At 34.8% G+C, this 26808-nt stretch overlaps 1 protein-coding gene across 8 annotated transcripts in view; it reads left to right on the forward strand.

The window, feature by feature from the left end:
* Nucleotides 1-26808, forward strand: part of CSGALNACT1 (chondroitin sulfate N-acetylgalactosaminyltransferase 1) — a 426592-nt gene that overhangs the window by 173747 nt on the left and 226037 nt on the right. For all 8 annotated transcript variants that reach the window (XM_074209074.1, XM_074209073.1, XM_074209070.1 and 5 more), the window contains one exon: nucleotides 6015-6107. The gene's annotated coding sequence lies outside the window, so the exon portion shown is untranslated. The remainder of the gene's footprint in view (nucleotides 1-6014; nucleotides 6108-26808) is intronic.

Consider the following 26808-nt stretch of genomic DNA (forward strand, 5'->3'; position numbering starts at 1 on the left):
TTCCTTCTCTTTTTTTTTACCGTCCCTATTCAAAAATTTGTTTTGAGGGGTGGCGAGGTGGCACAGTGGAAAAAGCACCTCCCTGGAGTCAGGAGTACCTGGGTTCAGATCTGGTCTCAGACACTTAGTAATTACCTAGTTGTGTGGCCTTGGGCAAGCCACTTAACCCCATTTGCCTTGCAAAAAAAAAGAGGAAAAAAAAGTTTGTTTTGTTTCTGACAATGCTTTTCCTATTCCTACTCTTGTTTTTAATCATCCCTGCTTTCTCATTCCCTCCTCTGATGAGTAAGATAGATGTATATATGTATGTGTATGTGTATGTGTATGTGTATGTGTGTGTATATATACACATACCTAATTAAACATGTGTATATAAATATATGTATGTATGTGTATGTGTATATGTATATGTGTATATATGTATACATATGTATATACACATATTGGTCTGTCTATCTATCTCTATTCTTCCCTCTTTGAATTAATTTTCATGAGTGTGACGTTCAAGCATTGACTGCCACTCCCTCCTTATTTTCCCCTTTTACTGTAAAAACTCTTCTTTTTTTAAGTGAGATAAATTCCCCCATTCTTCTCCATTTTCCCTATTCCCAATGCATTCCTTTCTCAAATTTTCATTTTTTTGAGATCATCTCAACATAATTGACTCCATCTTCATGGTGCAAACAGGTGCTCTGTCAGCCAGCACCACATCATCCATATGTGGAACCATCAATTACAGAAAATGGAGAAGTTTGAATATTGTGGATAGCTTCACTTTGCTTGCACTTTCTAGGAATGTACACATTAATAGTGAGATTGGCACAAGCATTTCCAGAGCTAGCTCAGTGTTTGGGAGACTCCAAAAAGTGTGGGAGAAAAGAAGTGTCAGACTTACACCAAACTGGAGGTCTTCAGAATCATTGTGTTGACCTCATTGTTGTATGCCTGTGAAACTTGGATGCCCTACCAGCACCATGCCAGGAAACTGAATTGCTTCCATTTAAGTTGTCTTAGGAAGATTCTGAAGATAAGCTACCAGGATAAGGTACAAGACACGAGGTCTATTCTTGAACTAAAATGCTGAGCATTCAAACTCTATTAGAGAGCACAACTCCAATGGGCTGGCCATGTTGTTTGAATGCCAGACGTATGCTTGCCAAAAAGACTATTTTATGGAGAACTCACACAGGGCAAGTGCTCACATGCTGTCAGAAAAAGTGATATAAGAACACTCTCAAGATCTCTTTTAAGCTTGAAATTGATTGTGCAACATGGGCAACAGCAAGCTGTGTCCTCATCGGAGTACTTTATCAGCAAAGCAGAACTGTAGTAGCTCAAAAGAAATTCAAACTGTACAAATTTAGATAATCCACACCAAATGTTTATAGGAACTATTTGTGCCTGACCTGTGGTACACATTCCAACTCATATTGTTCTGGTCAGCCAGTCATACTGTAACCTGACTCTAATATGTTTTGGTCCTCCTGAAGAATAAAGGCCAGGGGCAGCTAGGTGGCGCAGTGGATAGAGTACTGGCCCTGGAGTCAGGAGTACCTGAATTCAAATCCGGTCTCAGACATTGAATAATTACCTAGCTGTGTGGCCTTGGGCAAGCCACTTAACCCCATTTGCCTTGCAAAAAAAAAAACCTAATAAAAAAAGAACGAAGGCCAATAATTACTCTAACTGCTATAGTATTGATAATTTCCTTAGGAGTTGCATCATCCTCCCCTATAAGAATCTAAGTAAGTTTAACCTTACTGAATATCTTGTGATTTGATTTTCTTGTTTGCCTTTTTATGCTTCTCTTGAGATTTACATTTAAAAGTCAAATTTTATATTCAGCTCTGGTCTTTTCATCTAGAACGCTTGGAAGTCCCCTGTATTTCTTTAGATACTCATTTATCCCCTGAAGGACTGTACTCAGTTTTACTGGGTGTATTTCTTGGCTGTAATCCTAGCTCTTTTGTCTTTTGGAATAACATATTCCAACCCCTCCATTCCTTTAATGTGGAAGCTGCTAAATCTTGTGTGATTCAGATGTGACTTTCTTGTTACTTGCAATATTATCCCCATGGCCTGAGAACTCTGAAAGTAGGCTATAATATTCCTGGAAGTTTGTATTTTGGGATCTCTTTCAGGAGTTTGTTGGTGGATTCTTTAAATTTCTATTTTATCCTCCAGTTCTAGCATCTCAGAGCAGTTTTCCTGCATGATTCTTGAAATATGGTTCCTGAGCCCTTTTTTTTTTCGATCATGAGTTTCAAGTCATCTTTTTTCTAGGTCAGTTTTTTTATTTTTTTATTTTTTTAGGTTTTTTTTTTTTTTTTTTTTTTTGCCAGGCAAATGGGGTTAAGTGGCTTGCCCAAGGCCACACAGCTAGGTAATTATTAAGTGTCTGAGACTGGATTTGAACCCAGGTACTCCTGACTCCAAGGCCAGTGCTTTATTCACTACGCCACCTAGCCGCCCCTCAGTTGTTTTTCCAATGAGTAACTTTGCATTTTATTCTTTTTTAAAATTCTTTTGACTTTCTTTACTGTTTCTTGATCTCTCATGAGCTTATTATCACCCAGTCTTCAGTGAGCTTTTGAATCTCATTTTCATTTGGCTATTTTTCCTTTTTAAGGATCTGGTCAAGAGTCTTTTTTCTTCTATCAGTTTTTGTACCTCCTTGTCCATTTGGCCTATTGTGTTTCTTGGACACAGGTACAGAGGAGAGCCCATTCAATTATTCCTTACCACCACCCCCAGCAGTAAGTGAAGGACAACTGGATGTGGAATAAGCAATTATATATGAAAGGAGTAGTATGGTTATGTTGGAGACAGGCAATACTTTGTGAGGAGGATGAAATGAAATCCATCTTCTCTTCATTGGATTGATTGATCCTATGCCTTAGGGGTCACACATCATTGTTCCCTTGAGGTATAGATCTCCAACTTCAGTTATTGTGATGTTCTACTGGCTTCTTTTAGTGCCTTGTATTATGGTTCTGTTAGGGCCAAGGAGTTTTTGGGAGTGTGTAAAGGTTAAAAGGGTAGTGAGAATTATATTACTCTTGGTGACAATCCATTTTTGAGGTGTTATGCCTCAGCTGTGAAATAAATGTGGTACATGGAGGATTTTTCTATTCCTTAATGACAGCTTGATGGTGTAGTGAATAGAGTGGCATCAGGCCTGGAGTCAGAAAGGCTCATCTTTGTGTGTTCCACTCTTAACTTAGACACGTCCTAACTATGTACCCTGGAAAAGTCATTTACTGCTGTTTGACTCAACATCTGCAAAATGGGTGGGAGAAGGACATGGCACATCACTCCAGTTATCTTTGTCAAGAAAATTCCAAATGAAGTCATGAAGAATTGTACACAACTGAAATGATTGAACAATAAAACAAAAATATTATGACATATAGTTCATTTATTCAGCATTTGTGACTCAAGATTTACTATTCAAACCCATGTAAAGCTGCCTTGTACATTCTTTTAAAGTTCTGATACATCAGCTCTGAAAAGCAATAGACTCAAGTCTAAGTATTCAGTCCAACTTGGCAGTGTTGCCCCAGCTGCTAAGTGTGATTCCAGTTAGAGCTGGCTTAAATAGCAAGGGAGAAGTAAGCAGGAAGGGAGAAAAGGAGAAGAAACTGGATAGGCAATGGAGTGCTGAATATGAAATATCTGATTTTATTTATGTAGTGCTTAATGTTGTCAGTAGAGATGAAGGCAAAGCATTCTCAACTGGGGACAGAACCTTAGGTGGGCAGATAGAGAATGAATGATGGACTTTAGCATCAAAGAAGAACTAGGCTAGAATCAGACTTGCCAATAGCTTTGAGTATGCCTTGGAGCAAGTCACTAACCTTTTAGATCCTCAATTTCTTTAACTGCAAAAATGATGATCTTGTGATATTCAGTAGAGCTGACTCTGGGAGTCTAGAATTCCAGAGTTATTTATGTAATGCTTCTACTTGTTTTGCTAATTTGATGTGTAAACTTCAAGTCAGAAGAATTCTAATACCTTCACCACACTCATAGTAATTCAATCAATAGATATTTAATAAGCACTTAATATATGTCAGATGCCATTCTAAGAGCTGCTGTGTTACTCTTAGATATAGACCTTATTAAGAAATGCATCCAATGGAAAGATAATGAAACTAATTATTAAATTTTGAGGACTCATTCTTTGTCCTGACTTTGGTCCCATTATTGCTTTATACTCTTCTTTTTTTTTTTTTTTTTTTTTGCAAGGCAATGGGGTTAAGTGGCTTGCCCAAGGCCACAGCTAGGTAATTATTAAGTGTGTGAGGTCAGATTTGAACTCAGGTACTCCTGACTCCAGGGCCAGTGCTCTATCCACTGCACCACCTAGCTGCCCCCTATACTGTTCTTTCTTTACTTCAATTTATCTACTTATAAAATGGGAGAATAAAACTTGCCTTTCCTGATATCCCAAAGATAAGAAAAATATTAATTATTAAAGTCCATTGTAGGAAGGTAGTATATTTGTCCTATATATTGTGCTGGAATGGAAAGAATCTGAGACATTTTACTAGCTGCGTACCACTGGGTGACCCACTTAATCTTCACCCTTAATTTCTTCAACTTCCAAATGGGGATGGTAATACCTCCTATTTCATAGGTCATTGTGAGGATCAACTCAGAGAATGTATGTACAGGGCTTTGAAATAATAATTATCCTTATATTCACTTGATAAGGAGCATTTATTAACATTCCTCCAACATGAATGTGTGACCAGTTTTTTTGGCTATGCTTTTAACTGTAAAAAGTCACAAGAAAGATCAGATGTTTCTGTGCCAGTATGATTCATATAAGTGTCAATTTATTTAACAAATATTCATTCAACAGAAATTAGAACATCTATCCCATAGGAGGGAAGAATTGGGCTCAGCAGTGAGAGATATGGGCAAATTAGCTGGTCATGGTTCCTTCTTTTGGGATTTTATTAGTACAGGACTATGTTATTGTAAGCAATCAAGTAGATATCACCACACAATTGGTCTGCACCCATGCTATTTTCTCCCTTCTATCTATTAATAAAAAGTTTTAGTGGGAAGTAGCCAGACTCCCCAAAAGGCTTCAGTTTCTGCACTATCCTTCAGAGAGATTGCCTCTTGAAAGCAGTACAACTGCTGTCTATGAGCAGTGGGGTAGGACGATTCCAGTCATCCCCGGAGCCAATGCTGAGAGCATATTGAAAAGCTGTCTTCAGCCTGGCCCTGCTGGCTCTAACAACCCAGTTCACTGTTTCTGTAGCACAGTGGGGTCTTTGATGCATCAGAAAGAGCTGGGTTTTTTTTTTCCTTCCTCTAACACCACTGGTTCAATCCGAAACTGGTAGATTCCTTCTTTCCCTCAGGGAGAACTTATGTGAGGATTTTCTATGTTTTAACATCTTATTCCGTGAAACCATTTATAATTGTTTGCTGTTCAGCAAACAGTGGAGCTGAACATGATCCTTTCATAGCGGGTCAGTGTCTTCTCTCCTGTACTGAAATGTTGCTTCACAGAGCACCGTACCCTCCCAGGGTAAAAGCATGTTAGGCAGGGTGGACAGCTGTGGCCCCTGAAACACTTTTTCAGTGCCCTTTTTGCAGAGAAAAAAGTATATTTTCATATTTCTTTACTTTTATGGATGCTTATACTTAACATTCAGTCTTTATCTTGCTCATGTTTCGTTACTAATCTATTGCTCTTCAGACGTTGAAAGGGGGGTTGGTGATTCAGTGAGTTTTGTCCCAGAGCTAATCTCTATTTTTCTTTATCTGCTTCTCTCTCTCTCTCTCTCTCCTCCCTCCCTATCTCCTTCTTCTTCCTCCTCCTTTTCTTTCTCTTTCCCTTCCCTCTTCTCCCCTTCTCTCTCTCTCTCAGTAAATAATTATATTTTAACTTAAAGCTTTTACTTCCCCATTTCTTTTTTAATCTTGTCACATAATTTGAGTTTAGGAGGTACAAATGTCTAGCACTCATTTCCCCATGTGTTTCTGTATTTTAGGTTCCCTTAGATTTCAAGGGGGACTGACTAAGATGCTTTTACCTAGAAGAGGAATGATGCTATTCTACCTGATGACTTTTTTCCTATTCTAAGGTAAGTGAAGTTGTCTATTATTAATTTATTTAGAAATAAATCTGTGAGGGAGGCAGATGACTTTTATTGATGTTTGGTGCTAGATTTATATGTATATGTACATACACACATGTATAGTATGAAATTGCATTTTATATTTATCATTATTGTCAATTTTATTTTGATCAATAATAAATGATTATTTCAAAGTGCAAATGATTTTTCAGAGTAGCAAAGTCATTCTCCACTTAGTGTGGAGAAAATAAACATTTGCTGACTGTGTACATTGAGTTTATGATCTTTTCCAGAATTTACCATTTCTTCTAGATTTCTATCTGTTAACTCTTAAGAACCTGTTTAAAAACTCTATTCAGTGTAAGAGGAAGAGCATTTTCTAAAATGTTTCTTCTTTGGGAGAATGAGGAAATGCAGCTTTATTTATGTTAGGAAAGGATTATATAAATGTAAATGCTTAAAGAACCAAGCCATCCTCCCTTCAACATTTCTTAGTAATGAGACAAATTACACGGTGGGTGCACTTTTTCAAAACTCTTTAAGAATTTACTTTACCTTTGGCGTGATCCGTTTTCTTGGTTTTAGTTGGGGAACATCTACTGTAACATTGCTCTTGAACTGTTCCCATCACCATCTGACATTGAGACCACCTCTTCACTTTAGATATTGCAGTGTATTTGCTCTGCTACCTTATTTTTTTTTAAACTGTGAGGACTCCATTAAATTTGTGAAATTCAAATAGAGGAAATGAGAAACTGGATATCTGGTTCTCTTCTTCACATCCTGCTTCAGCATATAAATGTCTTTTATTTTTCTAGTCCCTTCTTCAAACAATTGAACAAAGATGAAAATAGATAAGCTTAGTCCACATACCTCCCAGAAAGTACCTTATTTCCATTTTAACAAATCTCTCTAGAGATTTAGCACATGATTTTATATTTTTCCTCATCTCTTTTATCTCTTAGAATAAGATGAAAGAGCATTATCTAAAAGCATTTATTATTATTATTATTCATTCATGGAATATCTAACACTTCATACTTAGAATGCAATGAAGTGTGTACTTCTAACAGGGATACATTTGAATTGTTAATCATGAAAAGGAACAACTCAGATAAAAGTCATTTCTGCAATAATTGCAACTGATTATGATTGTCCATGAATTCTCTTCTAAATAATAGCATAGAGGTAAAAAGTAGGTAGGAAAGATTTGGTGTCAACCTAGGGGCATATATAATGATATTTGATGGGTTTGGGTCCAGGACTGGTTAATGAATTTGAAAGTGTTTTGAAAGATAAGAGAAAGAGAATTCTCTTTAGATGACCTTAATCTTTTGCAATTACAAAAAAATTAAAGTAGTATACATATTTATTTATATAACTTATGTTGCATGGAATCTATGCTCTCTTGATTGTGGGTACTCTCTACTGGTAAGCTATCAGTTCCTCCAGACCTTATTTTATATGCTTCTTTTCCATGTCCTTCTCTAAATTCTCCACAGAGGTTCATTAATCTGGTGGATATTTGTATAGTGTTTTGGACCAGACTTGAAATCTCATTGGTATTGTGAACTCACTCAAGCAATGCAGATCTGCATCTATTCTGCAAATTAATTTCATTATTATAATTATTATTATCATCATTATGATACTAATAGAAATCTTAATGGGAGATATGTAGCCAGCATAAGTGTAGATGTATGTATTAAAGAGGCTGTATTATAATTTGATAAATGCATATAGGGCAGCTAAGTGATGCAAAGGATAGGGTACTTATAATCAGGTAGACTCATCTACCTGAGATCAAATCCATCCTCAGACACTTACTAGCTCTATGACCTTGAACAAGTCACGTAACCCTGTATGTCTCAGTTTTTTCATCTGCAAAATAAACTAGAGAAGGAAGTTAAATCATTTCAATATTCTTCCCAAGAAAAACCATATAAGGGGTCAAGAAGAGTTGGACACAATCAAAACAAATGAACAATAAAATATGTTAACAAAAACTGATGTCATCCTTCACTGTGTTAAGATGGTAGTAGGAATAGAAAATGGAGGGTCTTAAAAATCATCCTTTCTGTTGCATTTGCTGTATCTGTATTAGAATAGTCTTTATAGTGGAGGGTTTCACCTTTTAAGTGATTTTTAGAAAAAGGAACATGAAAAAACTGTCATTCACTAATATCTACAATTTCAATTCAAGAAATGTTTATTGAATGATTAATAGGTAGAGTGTAGTAAAAAAAGAGGGATGGTTTGATTAAGTTGGATTTGGACTAGACTTAAAATTAAAAATCATTAATAAAGTTCCTATAATGAACCAAGTCACTGGTGTTAGGTGCTGAGGAAGGCACAAAAATAATAGGATCTGCATGCAAGTGATTCTGATAGAAAATGGAATTTGGAATGGAATTTCTATGATTGCATACTTCAAAAAAACAACAAATGTTAAATATTGTTTTTTCATGTAATTGGGGGAAATATCTTTAAAAAGAGTTTGTTCACTATATGAGTTGTGTAAAGTACTATGAGAATCTAGAGGAAGGAAGGATCACTTTTAGTTTGGATTGAGTGATCAAAGAAGGCTTAAATGGAGGAGATGACATCTGAGGATGACCTTGAAAGACCTGTAGGGGAGAACATTTCAGGTACAAGAAAGAAAGATAGATCTCTGGAATTTCTTAATGGTGTTATTAAACAAAGAATAAACAATTTAGGTAGTCAATAAAAGTATTTCTAGAGATTTCCTTAATAACAATATTATTCAAATCACATATATTATGATATAGCACAATAGTTTTTTTATTATGAACAATAATATACATACTACATGGTAATATAACACATACTATTGCCTGTAAGTAAATACTGATTTAGATGGTCTTTGAAGTCCTTTGTAATGCTTGAATCCCATGAAGTTTGAGTGACCTTGGATACCAAATAGCATAAAATGGTAAATAATAATTTTACAATCTGTTTTCTCTTGCTTTAACAGAATACTAAACCAGGTTGGATCCTTCTTTACAGTATGGACTTTAAAAAAATCCCTTCTTATATAAATAAGGGGATCTAGACTCAGTTTACTTTGCTATTGTTTAGTCATTTTTATTGTGTCATTTCTTTGTGACTCCATTTACTATTTTCATGGGAAAAATTCTGGAGTGGTTTGACATTTCCTTTTCCAGCTCATTTTACAGAAAGAGAAACTGAGACAAACAGGGCTAAGTGGCATGCCCAGGATATTACAGTTTCCACTTTGATTATTTCAAGATTTTTTTGTTTGTTTGTTTTTTGGGTTTTTTTTGGTAAGGCAATGGGGCTAAGTGACTTGCCCAAGGTCACACAGCTAGGTAATTATTAAGTGTCTAAGGTCTAATTTGAACTCAGGTCCTCTTGACTCTAGGGCCAGTGCTTTATCTACTATGCCACCTAGCTGCCCCTTATTTTAAGATTTCTGTGACAACTGAATCATACGGAATTTGTTTTTCAGTGGATTGAGATGATCCTTGAGAGTGGTAGGAAACTTAATATTGTATGCCATATATATCTGATAATTCAGTAGTCCTTGGACCAATTTTAAATTTTTACTTTTTATTAACATGTAATTTGGTCTATAAAATAACTTTTTCTTTTCTTTCTTTTTTATGTCATGTGGGCTTAGCTTCTTACATTTCCTTTGTCTTTCTGCTTCATAACTGGAAACTGGTCAAAATGACTTGTATATAAAGTCCTTCTATTTGTTATACACCTTAGGTTGTCTCTGAGAATCTTTGCTTCTCATCTTTCATCTTTTTAAACATTATTTTTTCTCTTTTATACAAAATATTGGAGAGGGCTCAGTTCTCATTGTGTGTTAAATTATTAATGCCTTCTGTAGTATCCCAGTAAGGCAATCTCACAGTTGCACAGCCTTTTTCCTGCTGTCCATCCATCTGTCTAAGACCACATCTGATGAGAATGGAAATTTCAGTCTCTAGTGAAAAACTTCTGATCTTACTTTTGGAAGGGAGAGGGTGGATTGATTTATTTGGGAAGATATTTCAGATTGTTGACAATTTTCAAGAGGATTTTTTTAAATAAAAGGTTTTATTTATTTTGAATTTTACAATTTTTCCCCTAATCTTGCTTCCCTCCCCCCACCCCTCACAAAAGGCAGTCTGTTAGCCTTTACATTGTTTCCATGGTGTGTATATATATATATATATATATATATATATATATATATATATATATATATATAAATTGAATGTAATAAGAGAAAAATCATAAGAGATAGCAAAATTATATAAGATAAATTTTTTTAAAATTAAAGGTAATAGTCTTTGGTCTTTGTTCAAAGTTCACATTTCTTGGGGTGGCTAGGTGGCGTAGTGGATAAAGCACTGGCCCTGGAGTCAGGAGTATGTGGGTTCAAATCTGGTCTCAGACACTTAATAATTACCTAGCTGTGTGGCCTTGGGCAAGCCACTTAACCCCATTTGCCTTGCAAAAACCTAAAACAAAGTTCACATTTCTTTCTCTGGATACAGATGATATTCTCCATCACAGTTAGCCCAAAATTGTGCCTGATTGTTGCACTGATGGTATAAGCAAGCCCATTAAGTTTGATCATCACCCTCATGTTGCTGTTAGGATGTACAATGAATATTTCAAGAGGATTTTAAAAAAAAATCAAGTTCCTCATCTTCCCAATCATGAGCTTAACCCTTCTTTAAAGGTCAGTTTTATCTAGAAATTACATTGGGAAGAAAAATATGGAATCAATGCAGTGGAATGGATTTATTTCAGGAATAAAGGAGAAGATAAAAACAGAGTACAGTGAGAATGATTTAGGTATTGTTCAGAGGCCACAGATAAAATCTTAGGACATAAAATTCGAGAGATATATCCATCTATCAACAAGCTATCCTTTTTTCATTTGTTAAGGATTTAGAAAAAATTTAAAGATAGGAAAGGATATGAATATGATAGCTGCTTTGTATTTGTGATGTATTGAGATTTGATGAAGCCCTCCTTCTATTTCTCCATCAATGAATTTGGATTCAGAAGGCTTGAGTACAGTTCTGATGCTCACATTTCTCAAGTCATTTTTTTTTCTGGGCCTTAGTTGGACTTGGACTAGATGTTCTCTCATTTCCCTTCCAGCTCTAAATCTTCTATTTGACTTTAAATATAAACAATATTGGATGTGTTATAGAGGGGCAAACAGGTAGCTGACAGTGGATACAGTGCCAGGTCTGCTGTCAGAAAGACTCTTCCTGAGTTCAACTCTTTCCTTAGACACTTGTTAGTAATGTGACCCTGAGAAAGTTAATTGACCTTATTTGCCTTGGTTTTCTCATCTATAAAATGAGTTGGAGAAGGAAATGGCAAACCACTCCACTGTCTTTACTAAGAAAATTCCAAATGATATGAAGAGTGGGACATGAAAAACAACAGAACTGAATAAGAGCAACAAAAATTCAGTACCTATTTTACCAGGCTGAATTACTGCCTAGGTTTACTATCATAATGATATATTTGTTCTGTTCATATTTTAGAAATGCCTTTTAATTTTTCATTTTTAATCAATCTAATTTAAGAAAATTAATAAATTTTATGAGAAGATATTTAATATTTGTTTTGGGATCCTAAGAATTTTCTTTCCAACATTGTTGAATGAACAGCTTCCTCAATTTTCTTCTTCAGAAATATTCTTAGCTAAAACTAATTTATATGAAACTTCCTTAAAATTTCTTTCATAATGTAGAAGCAGAAAGGACTACTCTGTCACTCATGGTGGAATTTCAGTATTTGGATTTGATTGTTTACAAGGTGCCAGATGCTTCCATCAGCCCAGGAATGCACTTACTTCTTGTTTCAAATCACTAACTGGCACCCTGGTGACTTGAGAGATTACAGTTTCAAAGCACTCAGCTTATATATAGGGAGGAGTTTTTTAGACTCAAAGGATTTGAGTGTCTATATACCATCATTTCAAGGGAAAATTAAAATGGAGTTTATACTGGATAACTTCTAGAACATATTAGGTGATGATGGCAAAACAAGGACCTGATAAAGCAGTTGGAAGTTAGGAGTAAGAGAAATGATGGAAATTGGAAAAAAGGAGAAGAGGGAGGGAAAGTTTGTAGTTCTAAGCTATTACAGTCTGACTCAGCTCTTAGCCCTACTAGGGAAACTGCTCTCGCAAAAGGACACCATTGACTTCTCAACCCCCAAATCCAGTGACTTTCCTTCTTGATGTTCTTTTTACCTTTGAACTCTGTGACACTTCACTATCTTGGTTTTTTCTCTTCCCTTAAGATTACTACTTCTTTCTTTCCTCTGTTCTCTCTCCTTTCTCTTCTTTATTTTCTTCCTTTTCCTTTCTCTTCTACCCTCCTTCCCTTATTTGGTCATTTTCTCTCTCACTAAATTCTCTCTTCTAGTGATCTTATTCATACTCTGGGAATTACCAATCATATTTACATAAGTTTCTTTTTTAACCTTACTGTAGGCCAGGTGTTTCATGTATTTTAAACTATATGGCTTCAACTAAGACTTATTGTCTACCTTTTTTTAAAATAGGCTGCCCTCATTACAGGCAAAGTTCCAGTCATTAGGTTTCATTAGGTAGGTTTCAGAATACTGGCCTCAGATAGAAATGCAAATCTTTAAAATGATAGTAAATCGTATTATGAAGATGGGGCCAATGTGTCTGGTAATGGTTGTGGATGCTGAGCACATGGGTTGTGACTTATCCACAAAATACTTTTATTCATCTTGTAATTGTTCTGTGCATATATATATATATATATATGTTATCTCTTGTTAGAATGCAAGAGTCTTGAGGGCACCTAGCCATCCTGGATCTGGGTATTATTGAAGCATTTAAGCTTACCACTTACCCTGCCCCTGTATAACAAGTGCCTAGGACAAGAACAAAGGGATGACTCAGACTCAAAGACCCACCATAGAATTTATAACATGTGACCACAAACACAAATATTTGCAGCAAACTAAAAATAAAATTTTCAGATGCATCCTTAAATAGTACAAACCTCTCTCTAGATCTGAATTACACAGAAAGTCAAGGGGAATCAAAAGACAAAATTCAAGAGACATGAGTTAGTTTCAGACTGGCAGATAGTGAGTTTCATTTTTGTTCATATGTTTTTCCATTTGGCATTGTTTCTTAATCTGCCCCAATGTGACTCAGACCAGTGACATCACTCACTGGGTTTTATTGCATTGCTGATAACCACAGATTGGTTGAAGTTACTTGTTTTAAGTGTTTACAATATAAGGCTGTAAACACTGGGACTCCTACCATACCCTCCCCCCATTTGACAAAGGAAGGTGGGAAAAGTCTATGTTTATAGAGATTTGAGTTATAATTTTTCAGAAATCCTACAAAGGCACATGAACCCTCTTTGGTCCCTGAGCAAATCATAGGAGAATCTGAAATCTTAAGAAATCTTTCTGTAGAGGGAGAAAAAACAAGCATTACTAATCTTTAAAGAAAGGAAAAATATGTATTTAATAAAAAAATTTAATATTAATAATGGGGATTCTTCCAAAAATCTTGAGAAATTTAAAACCTGAAAATTTATACTGGAGAATATGATACCACCTAGAGAAAAGACTGTTACTAGAAAAGCAATTAATTGTAGAAGAGAGAGCCTTAAAATTAAAGTCAGGAGAACCTAGCTGTTTGAGCATGGGCTGGTTCCATCACCTCTGTGTGTGTGGGTTTCCTCATCTGTGAAATGGGGGCTAGTAATAATTATGTCATAGAGCAATTGTGAATAATATTGAAAGAAGTAACATGTCAATGCTTTGCAAACATTAAGTGATATATGAATGCTAATTAATGTGGATATTATTAAGGTCTCATTTTCCCTCCATACAATATGAAATATTTCCCTTAACTGATTAGACTGCAGAACATTTTGCCACTGGGTCTCTCCTCCCCTCCCATCTTCCCACTTTATGAAGCATAGTTTTAAAAAATTCATTTTCTAGTCAGCAAACATTCACATTTCTACACTCACATCCTTAAATTTGTTTTTCCTTTCTATTGTATTTTTACTTCCGTGAGGTAAGAACGTGGTCCTCTGTTGTGACCATGACCTTTCTCCTCTCCTGTTATTGCTTTTTTAAGCAGTTCTGGATTACAACTGAAATGGAAATTTTTTTTTTTTTAAAACACGATGTGACAAAAATGCCTAGGGCATTCTAAAAAAATTCTCCCTGGCTTTGTCTCCCAACATTTTTACTGATCTCCAGAAACTAGAGGGGAAATTCTCCCATGTAAACCTCAAGTTTGGGACTGAAACCTAGATCGACATTCCTTTAAAATACCCCACTGTCCTTGTTATGGATGATTATGATCTTAATTGTTAAGGGTGCAAAACTATATTACTTTAGAATGAGGAAACCTTGGGGTATAAACTATAGGTTCCAAAACTCAAACAGACTGCATCAGTTTGACAGTTCCCTCTAATTGTGCAGATTACAGCCCATGCATAAATGTCCATTTGGTGAGAATCATCCATGGCTCTTTCAAAGCTCTGAACCCTTCCTTGCTTTCTTCAGGCATCACCAGGATATCATAACACTGCCAAAACACAGTAAAATGTTTGCTTTGAAAAGATGTACTTTTGCTTTTATGAGAAATTTGAGGTCAATAAAAAGTATTTTGCAGTTTCCTGAAAGTAGTCCAGCATATTTTCCATATCTTTGTTAACTCTGGACTCTTGTCTGTCTCACATATATAAGTATCTATCTCCACCTCTATTTCTGTCTCTGCCTCTATTTCTGTCCCTATCTCTATCTCAACCTCTACCTTTGTATTTGTATCTCTATCTCTACCTTTTTATTTCTCTTTTTTGTTTCTATATATGTGTGTTTATTTACTGTTAGATAGGCTCTACAAGGTGGCAAGTCAAATGTTGAAATCTGAGCAGTAGACATTCATCCTTCATTTAATCTTTCCTGTGTGGATGGATAGGTCAGACTCTTTTTTTCCAAGGCAATGGGATTAAGTGACTTGCCCAAGGTCACACAGCTAGATAATTATTAAGTGTCTGAGGACGAATTTGAACTCAGGTCCTCCTGACTCCAAGGATGGTATTCTATCCACTGTACCACCTAGCTTCCTGGAAACTCTTCTTTAAAAAAATTTAGTTATTGAAGGCAACAGCTAGATAATTATTAAGTGTCTGAGGCCAAATTTGAACTCAGGTCCCGACTCCTGACTCTATCCACCACACTACCTAGCTGCCCCAGTCAAACTCCTTTCAGCATTTTCTAGTTTCTTCCAGGAGGCTCTGCAATGTCAAAGAACTTAATGTGGTATCGTCGCTCATAGGGACATTTGGGGGACTTCATTATTCACTGGGAATCCTTCCTCATCCTATATTTCCTTCTTCTTCATAATAGTGGTGAATGCTTTTGGAAAGCATATAACTCCCTGTTTTATATCTCTCATAAGATTTATTATCAGAGGATCATTGAGCTGGGTTACAATAAATTCTGTTACAACTCAACATATTTGTTTCTGAAAATTACTGGGCTATGTAAAATTATGCATGAAAAAACACAAGATTTATGAGGAAATTGAAATTCAAAAACATCATCATCAGTGACATTAAAAAGGTAGGAACAAAAAATAGAATAGTTTTATACATTCTAAATGATTAACAAATACATAAATATTTTAATAAATAGCAGCAGTATATGGATGTTTGAACTTTTGCTTGACTTGTGGTCTGGGATTCCCAAAGTAAAATCATGACTGGTGTGAGGGTGGGCTTAATGGCTCAAATTAGAGGGAAAGGATGAGTAGAAGCAGCCAACCTTCTTAACTCCTCTTGTACTAGAAGATACCATGAAAAGGACTTGAAATATTCTTCTTGAAGCAGGTGCTGGAAGGTTTACAGCTTATGAGTTTTTATAAAATGGTTCTTGTTATTTCTGGAAAAATCTTTGCATAAGCAAACACAAAATTCTTGTTATATTTCAATCATTTCCTTATATGTCTCTCTTGGAATAAATTCATATTTTCCAAAAAAAATCAGTTACAGAAGAACTGATTGTATTTTTGTTTCTATATATTTAAAAGAATCTTAATTTGTTGATATATAGATGAGAGTCATTTGTTTCAAAAAACCTTTATGGCAATTTTTTTTCTACTGAGTGATATACTTTTTATTAATCAACAACAATTAAGTACAATGGAATCCTTCATTGTTTACATCTTTCAATCACTTATGAAATAGTAAAGATGAGGTCCATTGTTAAATAAAATTTGCAAAAAACACTGCTTCCAACTGATTACCTTTTTGAGCATGTCCTTAATTGTATATGATCCTCAAAGATCCTACAATGGTAGGAGAGTAGATAAGTAGATAATTGTTTGTTTTCTTGTTAGTTTTTTTTGGGGGGAATCAAGAAGTTCTGAGTGTTCTTACCTTCCTTTAGATACATACGTGTGTGTGTGTATATATATATATATATACACACACACGTATGTATTTGATTCAATTCAGCTGCTTTTCCTGTCTTTGTTCTCCTTGGTGCCATTTCCTTTTCTACCAAAAGTACTTCATACACTATGATGCTACCAAGTGTGGTGATTCCACTATCCTTGATAAAGAAATTTTTTTCCTAATAATTTTTCCCTATTTTTCTACTGTTTTTCATCCTTTCCCCTCTTTTTATTCTGGAAAGCCTTTGTGATGACTTTGCTTAATTGGTTAGCTTGTTTAGCTTTCTTTAGATTGATTTTACCCTTCACTGCTTCAGTCTGTTTTATGAGATAATACTGTCTATCATCCAATCCTTTTAGATTTTACAGTTGGGTTTATATTCTTATCTAATATTGTATTAGATCGCTCTCATTTTGGCAAATGAGTCTAATGTTTGTTGACCAAGGAACTTTCTGGGCACTTTTGGTCTCCTTGTTGTAATTGATTTACATTAGTTTAATTTCTGAGTAAAATGATTGTTAATATTATGTTTTATTTACTTTTTTTTTAGGTTTTTACAAGGCAATGGGGTTAAGTGGCTTGCCCAAGGCCACACAGCTAGGTAATTATTAAGTGTCTGAGGCCAGATTTGAACTCAGGTACTCCTAACTCCAGGCTGGTACTCTATCCACTGCACCACCTAGCCACCTATTTACTATTTTTAAACTTTTTAAATAGTTTGATATAGGATTACTTTTTTAAACTGTGCATCTTATCTTTTTCTCATTGCTATGTTTCTTAATTGTTATAATTTCTGATATTAACTCAGGAAATATTAGCACATTCATAGTAAGGCTTTTCCTATATGTTGAAATGTAGTTAATTTCATTTTTTAGATGTATTTTAGTCTTCACCATGCTTGAGTTATGTCAATTTTTTAAAATAAACTTTTCATAATTTTGAGAGACATGAGAGTTCAATATATAATCTACAAGTCTTAAACCTGTCTCATTTCTTTCTCCTGAACCATATACACTCCTATATGTCTCCTTATCCTTACTTTTTCTCATCTGATTTGATTTGGAGGGTTTGATTAAATTTTTCATAGGATTCCTCTATTAATTTTGCCACTGGCATTAGTAGGTTATTTTCAAGGAAAACAATTCTCATCATTAAAGAGACTGTATCAATTGTAGTACACAAGCTTGAACAATACTTCCCTTCTTCCCTCCCTCTTTGTCTTCCCCCATTAGATTGTAAACTCCTTGAAGACAGAGGTTTTTTTTTTTTCTTATTTATATTACCAGTGCTTAGTTTAGTGCCTGGAGCATGACAGACATTTAAGAAATATTCATTGTATGGTGTTCTTTTCGCAAATACTTATTGTTTATATTGCAAAACATGATGACCAACTGTCCCATGAGATAATATTTCTTGTAGCTTTTGGTCATGTGATCAAACCTACTTTGCTGACTCCTTTATTTGCTTCTTCAAAGAGTACCTGTGAATTATCCTTCCATCTAGCTATAGTCTCAATTTTTAAAATGTTAAGTTCCAGATTCTTTTTCACACTTCTGCTCTTTCCCATCTATAGAGAAAGCAAGCAGTAGGTTACCTATTAAGAAATCCATGTGAAGTCATGTAAAACATATTTTATATTAGCCACATTGCAAAATAAACCCAAGAAAATGAAAAACCCTATGCTTCAATTTGCACTCAGATTTCCTCAGTTCTTTTGCTGGGGGTGAATGACATTTTTCATCATGAGTCCTTTGGAACTCTTTTAGATCATTATATTGATCACAGTAACAAACTCTTCCATAGTTTTATTATCATTATAATATTGTTCTTACTGTGTATAATGTTTTCTTGGTTCTGCTTACCTGCATCAGTTCATAAAAGTCTTCCTAGGCTTTTCTGAAATCATCTTGTACATCGTTTCTTATAGCAAAATAATATTCCATAACAATCATATACTGCAACTTGATCAGTTGTTCCCCAATTGATGATCAACCCTTCAATTTCCAATTCTTTGCGACCACAAAAAGAGCCGCTATAAATATTTATATTCATATAGATTATTTTCCTTTCAGAATGTCATGATTGATATGATTTCTCCAGAAATATTTCTCTATATATTGGTCTTTATCCAAGGTTCTCACATTTAGTGTATTAATAATAAAATTGAAATTTGTTACAAGTTTCAAAGCTATGCCATTCTTAGGATTCCCTCTCCCCATTTCTTTCATCTGTCACTGTCCTAGAAGAAGCAGCAGATGACTCATAGGATTGGAGGGGGAATTTTTTTGCTTTTTTATCTTTCATGAATTGACATTGTAAAAAATGTTTCATAATTGGTTGATCAGTCTAATGGTGATATGCCTCTTTCTAATTGGTTAAACTGTTCCTAGGGTCATGATGGAAGTATTTCCAACATGGTAGAACCTGCCAGAGTTTACTGACTGGCAGAGCGCTTGGAAACTCAGGTTACTTCTTCACCACAATGAAGCACTGGAGTCTTTATGTAGGACATATTATATGCATAATTAAATTATATCTTTACTGACACTAATTAGTTTGTCTTACCTTATTATATCAATATGATTATTAGTTTCAATCTATCTCTACCCTAGACAGGTCTCTAACACTGAAGCTTACAGATATTCAGTGCTTTCTTTGATAGTTTCCCTTTGCCATGTTAGGTTCATCAACTTTAGACTCATTTTATGATTCTTTTTCCCCCTTATTTTTCTCTAACTCATGCATAAAGTTGTATTTTCTGGACCTTAGATTTTTCTTGCAGCTCTCTTACCCAATATGCATTATTTAAATAAAATGAGATTATGTAATCTTAGATCCTCTCTGAAGAAGCAGCTTCTTTCTTCTCCCATGTTCCCCAAATCCTTGCATTTCCTCCAAACCAGGTATATACTATTCATATATTGTTTCTGATTTTTATATTTTTCCTTATCATTCAATTCCATGTCCTTTATGAAATTAACAGTCTGAAAGACCATTTTAGCTTAATATACTTAACTTAACTTTTAATATGTTGCAGTGCTTCCTAAGTTTTCTTACTCTGATCCTTAACTGACCATAAAATTATAGACCTTAGAACCAGAAGAGACTTTAGGGATTGAATCAAACTCCCTTGTTCTGTTTTTAAAAATATGTTATTTTTCCCATACTCACATGAAAATCAATTTTTAAAATTCTTTTTCTAAATTTTAAGTCACGAGTTTCAAATTTTATCCCTCTTTTCATTGCCTCCCCTCAACCCGAGATGGTCAAAAAAAATCTTATACAGTATATTCATGTGGGATCATTTAAAACATTTCCATATCAGTCATTTTCTGCAAAAGACTCTAATGAACAAATGAACAAAAGAAAGACAGTGAAAAATAATGTACTTCAGTATTCAGACAACATTAGTCCTTTCTCTGGAGGTGGATAACATTTTTCATCAAGTCCTTTGAATTGTTTTAGATCATTATACTGATCAGAGTAACTGTGTCTTTTCACTACATTATTTCTGTTACTGTGTATCATGTTTTCTTGGCTCTGCTCACTTTTCTTTGCATCACTTCGTGTAAAAGTTCCTAGCTTTTCTGCATTCATCCTGCTCATCATTTCTTAAAAGTACAGTAATATTCCACTGATATCATATACCACAGCTTATGTAGCCATTCTCCAATTGATGGGCATCCCCTTCAACTTCTATTTTTTGCCATCATAAAAAAAGCTGCTATAAATATTTCTGTACATATAGGACATTTTCTTATTGTCCTTTAGGCATAATTCCAAATTGCTCTCCAGAATGACTGGATCAATTCAGAACTCCACCAACAATGACTTGGTGTCCCAATATTTCTACATCATTTCCAGCATTTATCATTTTCCTTTTTTTCATATTAATCAATTTGATAGGTATGAAGTGGTACCTCAGTGATACCCTCATTCTTAAATGAGATTATTAAAGCCAGAGAGGCTGTGCTGACTGTTGAGGCAGAGGTGGGAATTAAATTTTAGCTGGATTGAAAATCCAGTTATTTCCTACTATTCCATGCATGTAACTTTGTGACATAAAGATTTGGAAAGGGAAACATCTAAGCATTTTTTATAAACTAAAAATATGAAATTTGCATTTAACAAAGTTTATTTTTAATACCTAAAACAAAAAACTCATTAAATAAAATTTCAGATAAGTCTTTAATCAGAATCAGCCCCAAGGCTATATCATGAGCAAAAATCAGCATCCCTTATGGACATGATCATTCAGCATCGAAAGAGCTCTAATTACTGTCATGGAAGAATCTAGGAAGGAAATAAAAATGGCCTCTCTGCAAGTCTGCAGTAGACTTCTACTGCAGATGTAGGTTTCTGCTTTGGAGCATTATTTATGATGATAATAGCTTCAGGAGCTAATATCCTTGCAAATATTGTGACTAGTATCCATTCTAGAGCTAGACTTTTTTTTTATCAGCTGCAGACATCCTTTATCCTCCCCCTAAGCCCCCCCAAAGAATTTGCCTTGTCATCTACCTCAATCTGTGTTGGCTTTAAGATGAATCCTTTATCTCTCTTTTATAAATCTTTGGCAGACCTAATTTGAGTGTTAACCCAAGGTCATAAACTAATGATCTGTAGAGGCATATGGGTGGCATAGAGTATAATGTGCTAGCCTTGGCCTTGTGCACTTATGTACTCAGGTAGACTTGAATATGAATCCTGCCTAAGATAATTATTAGCTATGTGACCCTTGTCACTTAACCTCACACAACCTCAGTTTTCTCATCTATAAAAATGGCAATGATAGTAACTCCTACTCCTCAGGATTGTGAGAGTCAAATGAAATAATATGAAAAGCTTTATAAACCTTAAAGCACTCTATAAATCTTATGTTATTATAGAAAAAGGGCTTGCAATTATAATAGATGATTAAATTTTGGAGAAAGATGCTTTAGTTAAAATTATATTTGATAGCGTGTTGGAAAGGCCATCCAGGGCTTTTGATCTAATTGGCAAAGACAATTTTATTCTATTGGTTAAAATTACTATATAATGATATACTACACCCTATTTACCAGTGAAGATTCAAACAACATTTTAATTTGTGTTACTTAAAAAGCCTTGAATGCATTCACTTTCTTTGGTTTGCTTCAGTTATCATTCCTTACCCAGGCTGTCTACTTGCTTTCAGGCTGACTAATTGCTTGTAAAATATTTTAGTATCATCCACTTCAGGGCTTGCTTAGAAGCAAGCTGTAAAATCTAAGTCATAAATCATTTTGAAACCAGGCTTGTAATATGGTCTCTATTCCCTGTATAAAGGATAAAATTTTAAATTGTGCATTAAATATGTAAATTGAAAGCATCCTTAACCAGGCTATAGCCATTTTGTAGTTTGGTTCTAGCAGGAACTGGAACAACTAGTTGTTGTATAGGGAATATATTTTTCTTGAACAGGTCATTAAGTATTAGGAGAAAAGTAGCTAATATGGCTCTAGAGTGAGTACCAGAACCTTTATGCTCTAAATTGGCAGATCTTGGCAGGTACCCTGTTGTTTTTAATTCAAAGAATGACTCGGCCAACTTCATTGTTTTTCTCCATTCTATAGAAGAGAGTGGAGGTTAATAGTCCACTCAAGAAACAGAAAAATCTATAGCAGGCCACCTGGTAGGACTTATCCTCTTATTTTCTCACCAATTGAATTTTATTTGGAGATTGACATTTAATCTATAAAATTGTCTAGATTATGCACAAATGGTGTTGTGACTTGAGATTCTTCAAGAATATAGCATACATCTGTAGAAATATTATTAGGCATGCTCAAGATCAGAATGAGCTGAGGCTGAAAAGAGATACTAACAAAAGCAAAAAAGGTAAACAATTTAGGTTGTTGGAAAGAGGAGGATTAAAGGACCCCTTTATTTGGGACTAAAATAATTGTTAATAGAGAAAGCAGAATTGCTTAGTTTTTATTTTGCTTCTCTTTCCTTGTCAGAGAGAATGATCTTTGAACTAGAAAGGAAAGAATAAATACAAGTATTAGGGAATGAATGTCTAATATAAATAAGGTGGTAATAAGAGATCACTGATATTTTCCCATGATGAGTGTAAATAATTGACTTGGAAGAATTACTTTCTCATATATTGATAGAATTGGCAAAAGCAATTGCTGAAACATTGTCAGTGATCTTTGGAAGATGATAGAAATCAAAAGAAGAACTGAATATTATATTTTTTTTGCAAGGCAATGGGGTTAAGTGACTTACCCGAGGTCACACAGCTAGGTCATTATTAAATATCTAAGGCTGGATTTGAACTCAGGTCAACCTGACTCCAGCTCTGATGCTCTATCCACTGTACCACCTAGCTGTCCCAGAACTGAATATTATTATTGACAACCCTATGAAAAACTGATTAATAATAATGCTTATCAAAATAAATCTGAAGTTTCACCTCTCATCCAGCAAATTGGCAAAAGTGACAAAAGATGAAATGAATCAATATTAGTGGGGCTTTAATGGAAAAAAGTTGGAATTATTCCCAAAGAGAAACCCAATTTTTCATACACTTTGACCTGGCGAATTCATCATTAAACATATATTTCCAGGAATTCAAAGATAGAAAGTTATTTGTGCAACAAAATATTCATAAAAGCATTTTTTATGGTATCAAAGGATTATAAACAGGATTGTAAAGTAAATACCTGTCTATTGAGGCATGGCCAAACAAATTGTGGTACATGAATATAATGGAGTGTGATTTTGAAAGAAACAGGGTCTATGAGAATTTCAGAAGAGCCTGAGAAGATCAGTGTCAACTTGTATAGAATGAAATAAGTTTAACCAAGAAATTATCTATTATCTAGTTTTATATATATATATATATACATATATATATATGTATATATATATATATCCTACATATGTGACTAAAACTAAATGTTATACAATAATAATGATCAAACTTTGTGCTAGAATTGAGAAAATTTACTTCTTGGCTATTTTATAGATATGCATAGGGATGGAAGTAGGCAGTTAGGTGGCAGTGTGTTGGACTGGAGTCGGGAAGACTAATCTTCCTGAATTCAAATCTTATCTCAGACATTTATTAGCTATGTCTAGCTTGACCCTGGACAAGTCACTTAATACTACCAACCTGTTTCCTCATCTAAAAATGAGCTCATATGTAAAATAGGCAAACTATTCTGGCATCTCTGCCAAGAAAACCCCACTTGGGCTCACAGAAGTCAGGCATAGTTGAAATAAATGAATGACAGCAAAAATAGAAATGAAATTTTCCATATTATACTCACTTTCACTGTTTATGTGTTAGTTGCTTTAACCGAGGTACTTTAAAAAGGAAGGTATTATAAAAGATCAAAGAACACTAAAATAATATTATTGAAAAAGAAAGATTATGAAGAACTCAAGAGGTGCTACAGGTTTGGAGAAAAACCAATGTCTTGATTTTCTTTTTGTTTGTTTGTTTGTTTTTAGGTTTTTGTAAGGCAAATGGGGTTAAGTGGCTTGCCCAAGGCCACACAGCTAGGTAATTATTAAGTGTCTGAGACCAGATTTGAACCCAGGTACTCCTGATTCCAGGGTCGTTGCTTTATCTGCTATGCCACCTAGCCGCCCCTCCAATGTCTTTATTTTTTAAAAAATAAAAGAAGCGACTGGAATCTACAAACTATAAATCTGTGATTCTGACTTCCATTCCTGGGAATAAATGTATTCTCAAAGGGATTTTATTGAACATCTAACTAAGGAAATGGTGATCAGAAAGAGCCAATAAGATTTTGCTAAGAACCAGTTATTTACAGATAGACTAGGGAAATATCGAAGATTTACTTTACTTGGATTTTAGCAAAGCATTTTTCAGTCTTTTATCCTGTCTTAGTGAATAGATATGATCCGGTGGACAGAAATTCTCTAGGGGAAGATAGCTTAGGAGAGTTGAAATTCTGGACACAAAGAGAAGTGAAAAAGGGGGAGGGGCAGGTTTAAAGACAGTGAGGTGGATTGTTCAGGGTAGTCACCACAAACTTGGATTTTTAAAAGTTATATACAGAAGATGGAAGAAAACAAAGCATGTAATGACTTTGTAAGAGTAATGTTAGGAGATCTGTTCAGAATGAGCTGAGGCTAGCAAGGAATGTAAAGATGTCAAAAAGGGGTATTTGTAGAAACTAGACTGAGAGAATGAAAGGAGGAATCCATATGCTGGTTGGGGCAGATGGAAGGATACAAACAGATGATGGAAAAAAGACAGACCTACTACTGCTGTTGCTGTCCTCATACTTTGTTTCTCTGTCTTCTTTGCCAAGGAGAATGATCTTTATATGAAAACAATAGAACAGAACTAATATAAGGAATTAGAATGAATTCATATCATCAGATCTATTTAATTTTTGCTTCATGACAGCTAAGGAACTGCTGCAAAAAGATAACTTAGTCACATTCTCAATGATCTTTATGAGATTGTGGAAAATTTGCAAATTTCCATAGGCCTAGAGAAGGGCAAATATCTGGGTTTTTGGAAAAGGGAAGAGTCTGCAGATTTAAGACAATGAGTTAATAGACTTCAATTCATGGCTAACTTCTAAACTGATTTAATTAGAGGAATTGTTCATCAGCTTCTAGAGAGAGAAGGAAGGGCAGTGACCACAAAGATGTGGAATTGCTTCATTGAGAACAAGTCACATTAGACTTACCTAATTACCTTTTTGACAGTGTTATTACAGTGGTAGATGAAAGTAACACTGTAGCTGTAGATTACCCAGCCAAATCATTTAACCTCCACAGGCCTCAGTTTCCTCAGTGATAAAATGAGAAAATTGGACTAGTTAGCCTCCGCCTTTTTATTTATGACCTTGTATTCTTACCTACATATTGGCAAAACATATTATAGTTTTTTTGGTGCCATCCTAGAAAACAGGATTGAAGGGAGGGAAGAACAAACATTATGTGCCAGTTCCTGTGTTTAGTGCTTTACAAAATTATTCCATTTTTTCCTTAAAATAACCCTGTGAGATATCCCCATTACAATTGGGGAAATTGAGGCAGACAGAGGTTAAATGACTTTTTTGATGCTGAATTTGAAGCCTACCATTCTACCTACTGTGCCATCTCTGCCTAGAGGATAGAGAGATGGACTCTTAATGAATAGCTTACTCTAAAGAGTAGTCGTTAATATTTTAATATGATGTTAGCTGGAAAGTTCCCTAGGAGAATAGTCCAGGGGAACTGTAAAGAGTTCAAGGATATTTTTTTTTTTAGATTTTTCAAGGCAATGGGGTTAAATGGCTTTCCCAAGGCCACAGGGCTAGGTAATTATTAAGTGTCTGAGACCGGATTTGAACCCAGGTACTCCTGACTCCAAGGCCGGTGCTCTATTCACTGCGCCACCTAGCCACCCCAAGTTCAAGGATATTTAACACTTTTATCAATGACCCAGATGGATACGTCTAGAAATGACACACTTCTCAAATTTACAGGTGACCTTAGAGAGAAAAGCTAACATTTAGTTGTATGTTAACATAAGAATTTAAAAAAGATCTCAGCAGTTCATAACTAATTAAATTTTAATATTGATAAATATCAGATCTCATACTGACTACAAATCAGCTTCACAATGATAATACTGTTACTTTTCAATCATATACTACTTTTTATGCTCCTTTTTGGGGTTTCTTAGCAGAGATAATAGAGGTTTGCCATTCTCTTCTCCAGTGCCTTTTAGAGGTGTTGAATCTAAGCAAACAGGGTTAATCTGCCCAGAGTCACAGAGCTAATAAGTGTTTGAGGTTTGATATGAACTCAGGTTGATGAGTTTTTCTAACTCTGGGCCTACCACTTTATCCACCTAGTTGCTCAGTTAATAATATAACTAGCATTTATATAATGTTTTAATATTTACAAAACTCTTTACTCTTAACTCAATCTTCATCACCCTCTAAGATAGGTACTATTCTTATTTGCTCGTTTATAAATTTATCACTGGATGAAATGACTTGCCTAGGGTCACAAACATAATAATTGTCTGAGGCAAGATTTGATATTGTCTTCCAAACTCTAAGTCCATCACTCTGCCCATTGCATCATCTACCTACCTCTAAGATGGAGGAGGCATCTGAAAAAAATCTGAGTATTTTAAAGAATTCAAGCTCAATATTTGTCAATTTGATAGAGTGGTCAAAAAAGTTGATATAATATTATGCTTTGAGAGGATGTGATAGTCCTGTTGA

Source organism: Macrotis lagotis, chromosome 1, assembly GCF_037893015.1.
Source record: "Macrotis lagotis isolate mMagLag1 chromosome 1, bilby.v1.9.chrom.fasta, whole genome shotgun sequence".
NCBI lineage: Eukaryota > Metazoa > Chordata > Mammalia > Peramelemorphia > Peramelidae > Macrotis > Macrotis lagotis.